Source organism: Sceloporus undulatus, chromosome 3 (genome assembly GCF_019175285.1).
Source record: "Sceloporus undulatus isolate JIND9_A2432 ecotype Alabama chromosome 3, SceUnd_v1.1, whole genome shotgun sequence".
Lineage (NCBI taxonomy): Eukaryota > Metazoa > Chordata > Lepidosauria > Squamata > Phrynosomatidae > Sceloporus > Sceloporus undulatus.
The window spans coordinates 20205090-20219285 of record NC_056524.1 but is presented as its reverse complement, the minus strand read 5'-3'; the positions used below and the strand labels follow the sequence as shown (position 1 = coordinate 20219285).

The 14196-nt window shown below is 39.9% G+C and overlaps 1 protein-coding gene across 4 annotated transcripts in view; it reads right to left on the bottom strand.

The window, feature by feature from the left end:
- CNTN5 (contactin 5) overlaps nt 1–14196 on the bottom strand; it is a 932298-nt gene that overhangs the window by 645491 nt on the left and 272611 nt on the right. For all 4 annotated transcript variants that reach the window (XM_042459705.1, XM_042459707.1, XM_042459709.1 and 1 more), the window contains one exon: nt 4005–4137. The gene's annotated coding sequence lies outside the window, so the exon portion shown is untranslated. The remainder of the gene's footprint in view (nt 1–4004; nt 4138–14196) is intronic.

Sequence of the window (14196 nt, the reverse complement as noted above, 5' to 3'; positions counted from 1 at the left end):
CTCCCCCAGAGTGTGGTGGAATCTCTTTCTTTGGAGGTTTTTAAACAGAGACTGGATGGTCCTCTGTCCAGGGTGCTTTGAGTGTGGATTCCTGCATGGCAGGGAGTTGGATTGGATGGCCCTTGAGGTCTCTTTCAGCTCTATGATTCTATGGTAAGTACTTTCCATCAAATGTATGAAGGTACAGGTCAATTTTGGAAACTAATTTTACCATCTGTTTTTAATAGATTTTTGAAATTGTTGAAAATTCTGTAGATAGTTTAGTTTGAAATAACTGTTGAAATATATTCTACATTTCCCTGTTTTTGCCTTTAATTTAATCTGTATAGATTTTAATAATTTGTCAGCCATCTAGCATTGCAGTGTTAGGGAAAAGGTGGGATATAAATGAAGGCAATAAATAAAAATTAGAAAGGTATGGAAAAGTTGAACTGCATGGGACCCCATTTGATACATTTCTTATTCACTGTGAAATATATGACACAATTTTGATACATGACAATGCTAGAAGGGCAAAAACATAAACAGAAGTGTTATTCATAGCTAGGATAGCCAATATCAGTATTACCAAAGGCTAGTATTGTCTGCCAAGAGACAGCATAGAGTAGTGGTTGGAGTGTTGGACTAAAACTCTAAAGATCAAGGTTTGATTCCCTGCTTGGACATGGAAACCCACTGTGTGACCCTGGATGAGATGCACACTCTTAGTCCCATAAACCCCCATGAGAGGTTTGCCTTAGGGTAACCATAAATCAGAAACAACTTGAATCCACACAAAAACAGTATCTTCCGCACCAAAGATATTGCATAAGTGTCTCCCAGGGAATATTGGAGTTCCTTCGTTCTGAGATCAGTAATAGAGGAGAAACATTTCTTGCAAGTTTGCATTCCAGCTAGATATGTAACTAATACTTGCAAATTCTCATGTTCCTCATAGGTGGAAAAAAATGTCAGCCATAGCTACATTTTTTTCAAGATGCGGGAGAGCAAAACACACTTTTTATTTTAATTTTCCTCACAAAAACATTCTATTTTGAAAAAAAATACAACAGCCAAGTATATTCCAGATAGCATACACATGTGTGCATTTCCCTATGGAAATGCTTGGGCTGATACGGAACACGTGCATAAGAGATTTGTATTAAACAACAGAAATGTAGGAGTCTTGCCATTTTTTTCACCAAAAAAACCCTGCAAAAGTTTTGTAGAACGTCTCTAGATTAAAACAACAGTGAAAAACAAAACTCTAAAAATGTTAGTTATCATGTTAATAAAAAAAAATAAGCAAAAAATTATAATCCTAGTTCAGATTAGGGTTCAGAAGAAGGATAATCTCTCACTTGGCAAGGTTTCTATCAAGAAAAGCCATCATGACATGTCAAGGATCTTCCAAGTGATAGGTCTCATTTTCTATGCAAGATGGATACAACAATCACTTTTCCCATTATGTTTCCTTCTTTTTGCACAAAATGTCTCTGTACTGAATTAGTACCTTTTCCTTTGTATAGCTCAACACACACACACACACATACACAGCAAGTAAAATGGCAGGGTTGACAGTTAAAAAGCAAACAAAAAAGATTAAAACAACCTATTCAATGCTACTATCCCCTAATAACCAAGAATGATGGGATATTTTCTACAACAGAATGATGATCTATGACAAATTTATTTGGATTCCCAAGCACACCAGTCAGTTTAGAATAGACTGCCACCAGAAAGCTTTAAAACCACTTCTCTAGGTGAATTTTAAATTTCATACCGTGATTAAAATGTAAGTTTGCAACCATTCAAATAAAAATCACAATGAAGATTGTGTGGAAACTTGTCAGGGATGTTTAGCTGTGTCTGGCAATGGATTAGATAACCTTTGATGACCCTTCCAGATTTGTGAATCTGTTTTCCTTGCATGGCCTGGATCTACCACCCCTTACGCTCCCAGGGAAGTATAGTAATGTATTTCTTTGTTTTCTAGAACCACATATCCTCTTTGGTATCTCTCCATCAATCTGCCTCTAGAGGAAATTGGTTTCATTTGCCACCCTCTGTAAATAGAAGCACCATCAAGTTGTCAGTTAGCTACAGAGAAATTACCAGCGAAGGTGAAATTAACAAAGTCTAAATGAAATTGACATGACTGCAGTTACAATGATGAGGGATCACACTGAGAACTATGTCCCTTTAGTAATTAAGGCTGCACACAGCATACCAATACCAATGTGAGAAAGTGTGTGTGTGTGTGTGTGTGTGTGTGTGTAAGACACCTTACAATCCATCTAATTAATCTGGTTAGAGAGGGGGAGGAGCAAGTGCCCCATTTATAGCTTTAAAAGCGAAACTAGGTGGGCAATTAATTAAGTAACCTGCTGAGAAGGCAAGGCATGCGGACAGGAACACAATTAGTGCATCTTCCAATTTATCACACATGCACACTTCTTATGAATCAACACCACATGAAATGGCATGGGTAGGTTAACAAAAATGAGCTCCAGACATTTTTATTGGAAAGTAAGATTCTTCTCTTCAGGTGGAACAAGGTATTAGGGGTTGTATATACAGCTCCTAAGAGACAGCAAGACACCGCCCCTTTTCTTGCCAGATCAGAGCCGTGGTAACCTCATACTGTGGCCTCGATCTGACCTTTCGTTTTTCTGTCCTTGAAAGGGCACCATAGCTTCATTACCACAGCTATACAGTGCTTCTTCAGCACTGTGTCATATGGATGCGGAGCCAGAGGAGCACCATGACACTGTGTGCCATATGGAGCGGTGTGCAGTTTCTGGGCACCCTGGGGGATGGAGTCGGGGCGTGCGTCCTTGGACATGATGCCCCTATTCTGCCCACAGGCTGGCCTTTCAGGACGGTTTGAACAGTCCTATTGCCATGACTGATTCCAATGAGGATAGTATTGTTCTTCCAGCACAGATGATTATTCCAAACTGTTATGGACCTTAGTGGTATTAGATTTGCTTATAACTGGGGAAACATAAAATTGAGCAGATTCTTGCACAAGATGAACAGAAGATGAACGAACACCAGAAGGTGGACTGGATTGGTTTTATTTTATTTGACATAGGCTGTTTATACACTGTAAAATTAATGGAGTTTAGCAAAGCTTTAACCACCATGGCTCAATGCTATGTAGTTCTGGGATTTGTAGTTTTGTGAGATAGCTTTCATAGGATATATCCATGACAATTAAAATGTTGTCAAAGTGCATTGATTCTGCCATATGACAGCAGCCTTATATTCCAACTTTATTCCAGAAATGGAACTCAGAGTGGTTCACAACAAAATTAAAATGGGTGCAGGCACCGATAATAAAAAGTTAGAATACTAAGACACAAGAATACAAATTTTATTATTAATAGAATACTGAGTAAAAAACAAATTGAAAGCACAATTTTTTATAACTACTGCATCAGTCCATTAAAAACCCCTTTCAGAAAAGGGAATGAATTGCCAAAATGTCTGGAGAAGCTACCAGGAAATCTCTTTTCCTTGTGTCCCCAACAAACACACCTATGGGGTTGATGGGATCAAAAGAATGACATCACCTGGACATCTCAGATCCTGTTCAAACTCATGTGGAAGAGTAAGGTCCCTGTCTCAATGAAACTTCTTGTGGCACTGCAGTATGGTCATTGTGATGCTTCTTCCAACAAATAGCACAACCAATTTCCAGCAGTGGGCTACACAATAGTTTTGACTGACTGGTTTGCACAAGTATTTTTGCAATGAAAAATCAAATAAGCATAAGAGCATGAGAAGAGGCATGTTGGGTGAGACCAAAGGCCTATTTAATGCAACATTGTGTTGATGCAAGGGCAAACTGGGTGCATATGCAAAATTCCTCCAAGTATCCCTTGATTTTATATATGGAGTTGCATATAGAAAAGGAAATTAATGGGATGATGAAATCCAAATTATGCTTGAAAGCACTTTATATCAGATCTATCACAATTCATGCAGTCCTCTAAAATGTAAATTAAAACTTATCTTACCTATTTGTTGGTTTCTGAGCTAGGAATAAGTGTCTTTTGAAATGGATGCAATTGCAGAAAAATAGTCCTTAATGATTGTGAACGAGAGAGGGGGCGATGTGTTCAGTCAAGGACAGAATCCTTTCAGAATAATCTGTTGAATAGAAAATAGTTGAAATCATTATTAGTATTCTTATTCCTTTTATTCTTATTTTACTGCAGACACTGGAATATTTCCATGGCACTCTTCATCCTCCTTGCATCTTCATAACCTGGTCCCAAATTGCCCAATAAGTTTAATGGTTCAGTCAGATCTAGAAGGCAGATCTCCAAGTCACAGTTGAACCTGCTAACCAACTAAAAAACAAGCAGGCTCCCTGTTACACCAATAAATGTTCAATAAAGGTCCAACTGGTTTCTCTAGGGGAACTGATGAATGCATAAGAAACCAACAAAAATCTTTCTGTTTATTGTGTTATAGATCTAATGTTGTTGACATAAATGATACTGATACTAAATTCTGCAGTTGTATTTTTGCTCAAGTAGGAGCATGAGGGATTTGTATAGGTCAAATGATTATAGTAGGTTGTTATAAGATTTAGGACCTCAGGGTGCTGCTAATGTGAGGTGGACAGGTTCTGAAGGTCCACAAATTTTCAATACAGAAATGAAAATTAACAAAAATGATGCAAAGGCCAGGTTTTGTTTTGTAAAATCCCTTTGGACAAACAGACAGAAAATAATGCATGTGGTCAATCTTGTTTTAAACAAGAATCACCACTTCTGGGGGCTTCCAAGAAAGTGAATTCTTTCTCTTTCTTTTGCCATTTTTGGATTGTCTGGGAGAGAAAGTGGGGATGTGAAGGTTTGACTGTGGACAGCACAAAAGGGTTAGGGCCACATACAGCCAGTGAGGTATGTGATTTTCTCCCATTTATTCTGACTGTTAACACAAAAAGAAGTGTTCTGATTTTAAACAATCAAGGAATTAGGTTTGAGCAAGTTTTGCTCAGACATGCCTCTGAGTGCTACATAAATTGTTGACCATCTGCCAAATAACCAGTACAATGGGACGATGAATATTTATTTATTTTCTGATATCTCACCTTTCTCCCAGTATTAGGACTCAAGGCACCAAATAGTTCTTCATTTGACCAGGTGAAAGATGGCATGAGCTATGCATGCATTTTTAAAGGCAGATCCAAATGAGATTTCCTACATGTCCAAGAATGACACTGATAAACTGGAATGCATCCAGAAGAGGGCATGTAAAATGATCACAGGTCTGGAAACCAAGTCCTGTGAGAAATTGTTTAGGGAGCTGGAGATGTTTAGCCTGGAGAAGAAGGAGAAGTGACATGACAGAGACCTTTAAATTTCTGAAGAGATGTCATGCAAAGGTGGAGCAAGCCTGTTTCCTGATCCTCCCAAGTCTAGAACATGAGTAATTGGTTTCAAATTACAAGAACAGAGATTGCACCTAAACATAAGTAACTCCTTCACTATAGCTGATGTTTTACAGTGGACAGACTGCCCTGAAACGTTATGAACTCACCTTGTTTGAAAGTTTTTAGACTGAGGCTGGATGGCCATCTTTTGGGAATACTTTTGTTCTGAACTCCTGTGTGGCGGGGGACTCGATCAGATGGCCCTTGTGGTCCCTTTCAACTCTATACTGATTCTATACTGATTCACCATTCAGTAATTGATTTACTGGGTCTTCTGTAGCTGAGAGCAACTAAAGCAACCAATAGGATTGTTGATACAACCAAAATAAATTCAAATCAGGGTGCACTCTAGAAGCTCCCACTGCAGAGGACACATATAAATATACATACAAAATTTACTGTCCACCCTCTCTGTTTCACAGCTCTCCTCCTTCTGTCTGATTTTCGTTGATTCCTCTCCTGCACTACAGAATACTCACACCGTATGCTAACTTGTGAGAAAGGTTCTGGATGTTTGTGCAATCAAAAGACAATTTGAATGAGACATCAGCACCTCCAAACATACCATCACTATTTCAAGAACATTCAGATTTCTGAGTGGTTAATGTTGTGCCATATGGTTTTAAAGCAAAACTGTAAATTTTGACTTCCATGACATCCATTCCTTTTTTTTTTTTGTTTTGTTTTTTAATGGACAGTTCATAATCAAAGCTCTTTCCTTCTCCCAGATTATCTATGGAATAGAAGACACCACCCCAGAATGGGAAATCTCAAGAGTGTGCAAAAATAAATTTTGGGTGAGCCAAATGTATTCTAAATTAAATTTATTTTTTGTGTACATAAAATTCCTATTGCTATGTTTTATCATATTTTCTGTAAATTATAGACTGGGCTTTCTTTCTTTTTTATCCTGGAGAAAACCTTGAATTAATTTTCAGGTCTCATCGAACCTCTGAATACAAATTATTATATCTAGTTTTCATTTTCTTTTTTTTCAATCACAATCTTTTTTTGAACCCTTAGAAACCACCTGTTGATTCCTATAGTTCCAGGAAAACCTGGTTGAGGAACTCTCCTCTAGACAATGCATTGGATGGAAAAATATTTGTAACATCTATAAAAATTATTATTCTGCATTCTTGGTATTTCATCTTGCAGTGACAGAAGATCCAGCAAAGCCCTGTACTTGAAACACTCTATATTGTTCCACCACCATTTTATACTAATGGGAAAGTTGCAGTTAATACACAAAAAAGTGGAGTTTTCTCATCTTATGTTTCACTCACAATACTGTGTGTGTGTGTGTGTGTGTGTGTATAATATATTAGAAGAAGAAATCAATCATTTCTACCAGGCGCTACAATTTAATTTGAAGGTAAAGGTATTCTCACTGTGATTTGAAAATGAAAGAGCAGCAACACATCAGGTTTCTTGTTCTGGGAAGTATTCTTTCCACCTGATAAGCAGCAAACTCAACAGGATCACTCTTCTAATGAGATCTGTTCTTAGCCGGAATAATCCCATTAATGTATTAGAAAGTCACAATGAGATGGTTTCTGGGTATTACTCAAAATGGAAACATAAAGGTTTTCTGTGTTGGTGGATTGGCCTCATAACCCTTCACCAGAACTTGAAAATCCCAGTTTTGAAATTTACCATCAGCATATTTTAATTGCTGTGTTGTGCTTACAATACAAAATAACAACATTATGGTTTATATATCACAATATCTCCCCTGGCAGGCACACAATAAAATTTTGAATAAGGGATTGGAAAGTCAAGAAGGTATGATGAAGAAAGTAGCATAAAATGAAACATAAAAAGAATATAGGGAGCCCTGGTGGCGCAGTGGTTAAATGCCTGTACTGCAGCCATTCACTCAAAACCACAAGGTTGCGAGTTCAAGACCAGAAAAAGGGCCCAAGCTTGACTCAGGCTTGCATCCTTTCAAGGTCGCTAAAATGAGTACCCAGACTGTTGGGGGCAAATTAGCTTACTTGCTAATTAGCTTACTTGCTGTTCACCGCTATGATCTTTGGAATAGCGGTATATAAATAAAACAAATTACTATTATTATTATTATTATTATTATTATTATTATTATTATTATATTCTAACAGGGCTGCTTCAAGATGTCTTACCAGTTGCTTCTTACTTCAGGACTGGCATCCTTTACCCACAACTAAGAAAGCAGTTTGAAGGCCTAGGATATTTCTATCTTCTGACAGAGGAGAACATCTACAGGGTTTAGGAGAGAAGTAGGATTTGTAGTTTTGGGAGGTACCAACACTCTTTGGCAGAGAAGGCTAAGACTTTGTAAAACTACAAATCCCAGGATGCCATAGGCTAGAGCTACAGTACTTAAAGTGGTGTCAAACTACATTATTTCTACTGTGTAGATGCACCCTACAATGGATATGAAATAAAATCAATTAATGGGTAAGGGAGATTCTACTTCACTGGATACCACCAAGCAGATGCTGGAGACCCAAGGGTTAGGGATGCTGTAGTTCTGGTTTCCCTGCACCAATCAGGGATTGAACCAAATAATAATAATAATAATAATAATAATAATAATAATAATAATAATAATTTTTATTTGTATACCGTTTTCCCCTAGATCAAAACAGTTTACAGACTATAAAACTATTAAAAACATCTCATAAAATAGATAAAAACAAGTAATACAATTATATAAAACACAATCATTCACAGGGTAAGGCAGAGAATCGATGGCATCAAGAGCGCTCAACTTCATTCCTCGGGGCGGGGGGGAGGCTTGGCAAAAAAGAAAGGTTTTAAGCTTCTTTTTAAATGTTTCTAGGGGGGTCATGCGACGGAGCTCCTTGGGGAGACTGTTCCAAATCCATGGGACCGCCACTGAAAAGGCCATCTGGGATGTGGAGACATATTTGGAAGATGGAATTTCCAACAGATTCTTCCCGGATGTTCTGAGTGTGCGGGGCGGATTGTGTGGGGAGATGTGGTCCCTCAAGTAACTCGGGCCCAAGCCATGTAGGGCTTTATAGGTAATAAGCAACACCTTGTATTGCGCTCGGAAGCGAATGGGCAGCCAGTGAAGATTTTTCAGAATAGGTGTTATGTGGTGCAAGGTCCCCTTCCACACCACAGTTCTGTTACAAGAGGTTATTCTTGTTGCACTCAACAGAGTATGTTTTGTCTAATTTGCCTCAATGCAGTAATCAAGGAATGCAAGGAATTTGGTTGGGGGATTTGTTTTACTGTTTTACACACTAAACAAGAAATAACCTTGTTACCATTGCCCTATCACACATTTCCCAACACAGCTAGTATCCTGTCAGGCTCTCACTTCACTTTAGCCTGCCACCACAAAACAAAACTTCACTGAATTACTGAATCTATCTATCTGTCTGTCTGTCTGTCTGTCTCAGAGCAAAAGGAAGGGAATCAAAAGAGAAATGGTTGGCTTCAGCTTCTTTTCCCTGTAGGACTTCTGAACAATTTCTACCATAGGATCTGGCTATTCCATTTCTGTGCATTGGAGGTTTCTATTGATGGCAGTCCTCTACTGGTACAGAACACTTACTCTAAAAATAAAAAAGAAATAGTTGATAACTAGGCTTGGATACAAGATGGATTCCCATAACTTTAATCCTGAACAGATTGTGGAAAAAGAAAAGGTACTATAAAGCTCTGCCAAACAGGAGAAAGGTGTATGTCACCCTCTTACTTTTCAAAACTCCAACTTTCAGCCGTGACCTTCCCCACCCAACATGGCTATTGTCTTGAAGAAGAGGATTCAGAAGGGCCTTAGGCTGGTGATTCCCCAAATCCCACTCCCTATTGCTCTCCAAGAGGGAGGCAAAAACATTTTTAGAAGGGGGAAGTTACAGCTGAAAGTTGGCATTTAGAAGATAAGAGAAGGTATCTATCTTCATCCAACTTGACAAATCCAATGTGTCAATCATATCCAATCTAGCAAACCTGCCTCTTAAAGACCCAGTTCCATTGATTTAGGTTAACTTAGCCCTTGGAGTCATCTCAGTACTTTGGTCCTGTAAATACAGGCTAGAATCCTGTTGGTGACACATGACAGCATAAGTATCCATCCATCCATCCTAGGGTGCATCTACACAGTTTGACACCACTTTAAGTATGCTAATACTTGTCCTTTTAAAACACTGTGCAAGGATCATGTTTTTCTCTGAATTATGTGGATCTTAAACCACTTAGATTGTAAACCTGAGGGTGGATACAAATGTGCAAATCTTTCAGTCCCAAGTTCACTTTTTTTCACTTAAATCCATAATTTCCTTCCTCTCTCAGTTTCAAGACTCCGCATCACTTTGAGATGTTATGATTCCCCACCACCACCATGTAAGCATTTATTTGCACATTTTACCTAATATATTTGTTTCATCAACTGATGGAAATGAGTTTGTACATATTTTTCTATTGTTTACATTTTTAGCCATGCTTGTTTTAAATTATGTACATTGTTTTGGGTACACATCATTGCTCCTGGAACTCCGCATAACCCTCGACAAGGTCTGTCTCTATTCACAGTGAGTCTCAGGAGGTACAAAGAACTTGCTTAAGCTTGTCAAACCCAACAATATTCTTTTCTATTCCTAATTCTCTTTAATTTTTGTCAGCTGCTAAAGCCATGAGGGAAGGCCTACATACTCTAAAGACACCAGATCCTGTCTGATCTTGGAAGATAAGCAGGCTCAGCCCTGGGTAGTACCTGGGTGGGAGACTGCCAATAAATACCAGGTGCTGGAGGCTACATTTCAGAGGAAGGAACTGGCAAAACCACTTGAGAGTATTTCTCGCCTAAGAAAACCCGGTTAAATTCCTGGGGTCACCATAATTTGAGAGGTGACTTAAAGGTACATGCATACACAGACACTTGGGGAAGAATGGGGCACAATCTCTTTGTGTTTCAATAGGTCAGATGCACTTGGGCCCTTTCACATGACACAGTTTTAGTGCTATGCTTTAATTACTGCCATTGTGATATGCTATGGAATCCTGAGATATACAGTTTAGGGAGTTATATTTAAGATCCAGAGAGCTCTAGTGTCTTCTGTTGTTTTGTTGTGTGCTTTCAAGTCATTTCCCACTTATGGCAGTCCTAAGGTCAACCTATGAGTTTTATTGGCAAGTTTGTTCAGAAGGGGTTTGCCATTGCTAGCTTCTGAGGCTGAGAGAGTGCGACTTGCCCAAGGTCACCCAGTGGGTTTGTGGATGAGTTGGCAGTTGAATCCTGGTCTCTAGAGTCCTAGTCCAACTCTTAAACCATTATGCCATGTCACTACACTGCCAAACTACAAATCACAGGATTCCATAGGATAAAGCCATGACAGTTACAGGTGAAATTATAGCACTACACTTTGTAGCTTGTCTGTGGAAAGCAATTTCCAGATTCTTTTTTCATGCTAGTGTATTGTTGTAGAAAATACAATAACATGAAAAATAATGCATATTTTTTCTATAAATACCATAATACTTTAGATACCCATGCTGCCCATAAATATATATTTTATCATTGTTATTGTGTGTCTTCAAGTTGACTTATCGTGACTCTAAGGTGAATCTATCATGGAGTTTTCTTGGCAACATTAGTTCAGAAGGGGCTTGCTTTTGTCTTCTATTGAGACTGAGGGGCTAAACAGACTGCCTCAAAGGGACAGCGTGATGCTGTCCCTTTCCTAGCTGGATCGGGGCTGTGGCAACCATCTGGCCTTTCCAGGGCACCATAGCTGTGCTGCCGCAGCTTTGCAACACTCCTTAGGTGCTGCGATGTATGGATGCAGCACTGAAGGAGCCCATGATGCTGTGTGCAGCATCATGGCACCCTGGGTGCAGAGTCAGGTCCTGTGTCATTTGGATGCGGCATCCCAACTCTGCCCCAGGTTGGCCTTAATGGCCAGTCTGAAGAGGGCTGAGATAATATGGCTTACCCAAGGTCACATAGTGGGTTTCTAAGGCTGAGTGTGGATTTGAACCCTGGTCATGTGAGCCAGTGTGAGCATTGGACTACAATTCTGGAGACCAGGGAACCTTACCACACAGGGCTCCTGGGACGGCCTGAGAAAGGTCCAAAAGGGGCCAGGAAGGGAACAGAATGAGTGGGGGATGCATTTTACTGCACACAAGAAAGTCCCTCACTCGTTCCGTTCCTCTCTCTTCGATTTCCATTCCATTCCAGAGGAAGCGATTTTTGAGAACAGTTCAGAACAGTTCTCAAAAATCGTGTCCTCTGGAATGGAATGGAGTGGAAATGGAAGGGAATAGAAGGGAACAGAATGAGTGAGGGAATTCTGTGTGCAATAAAATGCATCCCCCACTCATTCCACACTCGTTCCAGGCCCCTTCTGTTCTGTTCTCAGGCCATTCCGCTGAGAACTTGTGTGGTAAGGTCCCAGGGTTTGATTCCTGGCTCATCCATGAAAACCACTGGGTGACCTTGGAGAAGTCACACTGCCTTAGCTTCAGGGGAAGGCAAAGGCAAACCTCCTCTGAACAAATGATGCCAAAAAAATCCAACGATAAGTTTGCCTTAAGGTCGCCATAAGTCAGAAATCACATGACACAACACTCACTCTGGAGTTATACCACTATACTCAATCCAAGATGCCACAATGATTTGTTTTGTCACTAGCTCTTTCAAAAATGTTCTTTGGGGAATTCAACCTGCATTCTCTAACCATTCCAAGCATGTACAAATCACACAGTGTAATTGCCGGTTAGGAAAGATGAAATCTGTAGCTTAACACATTAAGAAAGTGCAAGTTGAGGAAGTATAATATCTAACACCCAGTCCAATTATATTCTGCCACTGGTCTCCCACATGTCTTTTCCCCCTTCCCCCAGAGTCCTGTTCACTCATCTTCAAATGCACCATGGATTGTTTAAGTAACAGCAGCATAAAAACTGCAAAATTACTTTCAAATCTCTTCTCATAATGCCCTTTCAAATAACGATGGTACTTGTTACCTTTAAAAAAGCTAATCCTTTTACCTTATTTTTGTAACAATGTTATGAGTTTGTTGCAAAAAGGTAACTTGTTGCAACAACAACAACAATAATAATTTATGTTCCACTCTTTCCCCAAAACTGAGATTCAGAGCAGTTTACAAGATTAAAACAATACAATAACTCTTTTAGTTTAATCTATTTTCTACCAAATGACATAATTTTTTTTAAAAAATTATCTTCTTATGCCAACACAAAGCACCAACACAAAATGTAAGCACCAAAAAATATGCTGTCATATGATAAAATAGAATATAGTTTTTTTTAAAAAACTATCTCAAAAATAAAATAGTTTTTCATCAGAGTAAAAATAGGTTTCTTTTCCCTTTTCTTCATTTCCAGTTAATAATCCTGTATCTTCATTTAAAAAATAAAGTATCAGGGACCGTATAACAAAACTTTCCAATATTTTGGTTGAAAACAAGTCACCTAATTATATGACGGCTTGAATCCTGTTGATTTGTCTAAAATACAGTCACTTCATTGACTCAGTTGTGGAATGGTGAACCAAAATATTGGTTTGTCCCATTCATTCATTGAGTCTAATCTACTTGGAATTAGCAACAGAATTCAGGCCAATGAGTGTAATACAGTCATGATCCAGGACTGCTTTGGATTTTGGAGTACAATGCATGCTTACAGGATGTCACTGAAGTGGAGGGTGTACATCTGATCCCTTGTGTTTCAAAGAATATTCAACCTTAAGAATGGCCATTAGAATGTGAACCAAGAATTTAAAAGCTTCCTTAGGAAGGATCATAGAATTGTACAGTTGGAAGAGACCTCAAGGACCATCAACTTCAACCCTGTACCATACAGAAAGGCACAATCAAAGCACCTGGAGCAGCCATCTTTGGAGCAACAGAAAACAAGCTCGCTCCATTCTGAATATGACATCGCTTCAAATATTTAAGAAGGATATCGTATCAGCTCCCCAAGTCGCTCCTCATAGGACATGGTTTCCAGATTTTTCACCATTTTGGTTGCCTTCATTTGGACACTCTCCAGCTTGTTAACATCCTTCTTGACTTCTGGTGTCTAGAATTGGACACGGTATTCCAAGTGCAGTTTGACCAAAGCAGAATACAGAGTCACTATTACTTCCCTCAATCTACATGCTACACTTAAGTAATGCAGCCTTGAACTGCTCTGGATGTTCAACAATGATGTACGGATGGCCTCTTTTTACAATGCTTTAAAAATGACGTATCTGTGCATAATCCAAGACATCTATATGACCAACAAGATTCTGACTATGTACACATTAAGAAAAAAAGTACCATATTTTCCGGCGTACAAGACAGCATTCTTGGGGTCGTCTAGTACACCAGATTGAGCCGGCTGGGTGGGCACATGCTCTCGGGGCTGCCGGCTTCTCAGGCCTCTGGAGGCCTGGGAAGCCGGCAGCCTCGCGCCAGCTTCTAAGGGGCCTTCGGAGGCCCCTAAAGCCGGCGCATGCACCCCGGGGCGCCGACCTCTCAGGCTTCGGAGGCCCCCAGAAGCTGGCCACATGCTCTGGGGCATCCAGCCTCTCAGGCCTCCGGAGGCCTGGGAAGCCAGCAGCCTCGCACCGGCTTCTAAGGGGCCTTTGGAGGCCCCTCAGAAGCCGGCACCCCGCGCTCGGGGCTGCGGCCTCTCAGGCCTCCGGAGCCTCCGGATCCAGCAGCCTCGCACCGGCTTCTGAGGGGCCTTGGAGGCCCCTCAGAAGCCGGTGCCCATGCTCCGGGCCGCCAGCCTCTCAG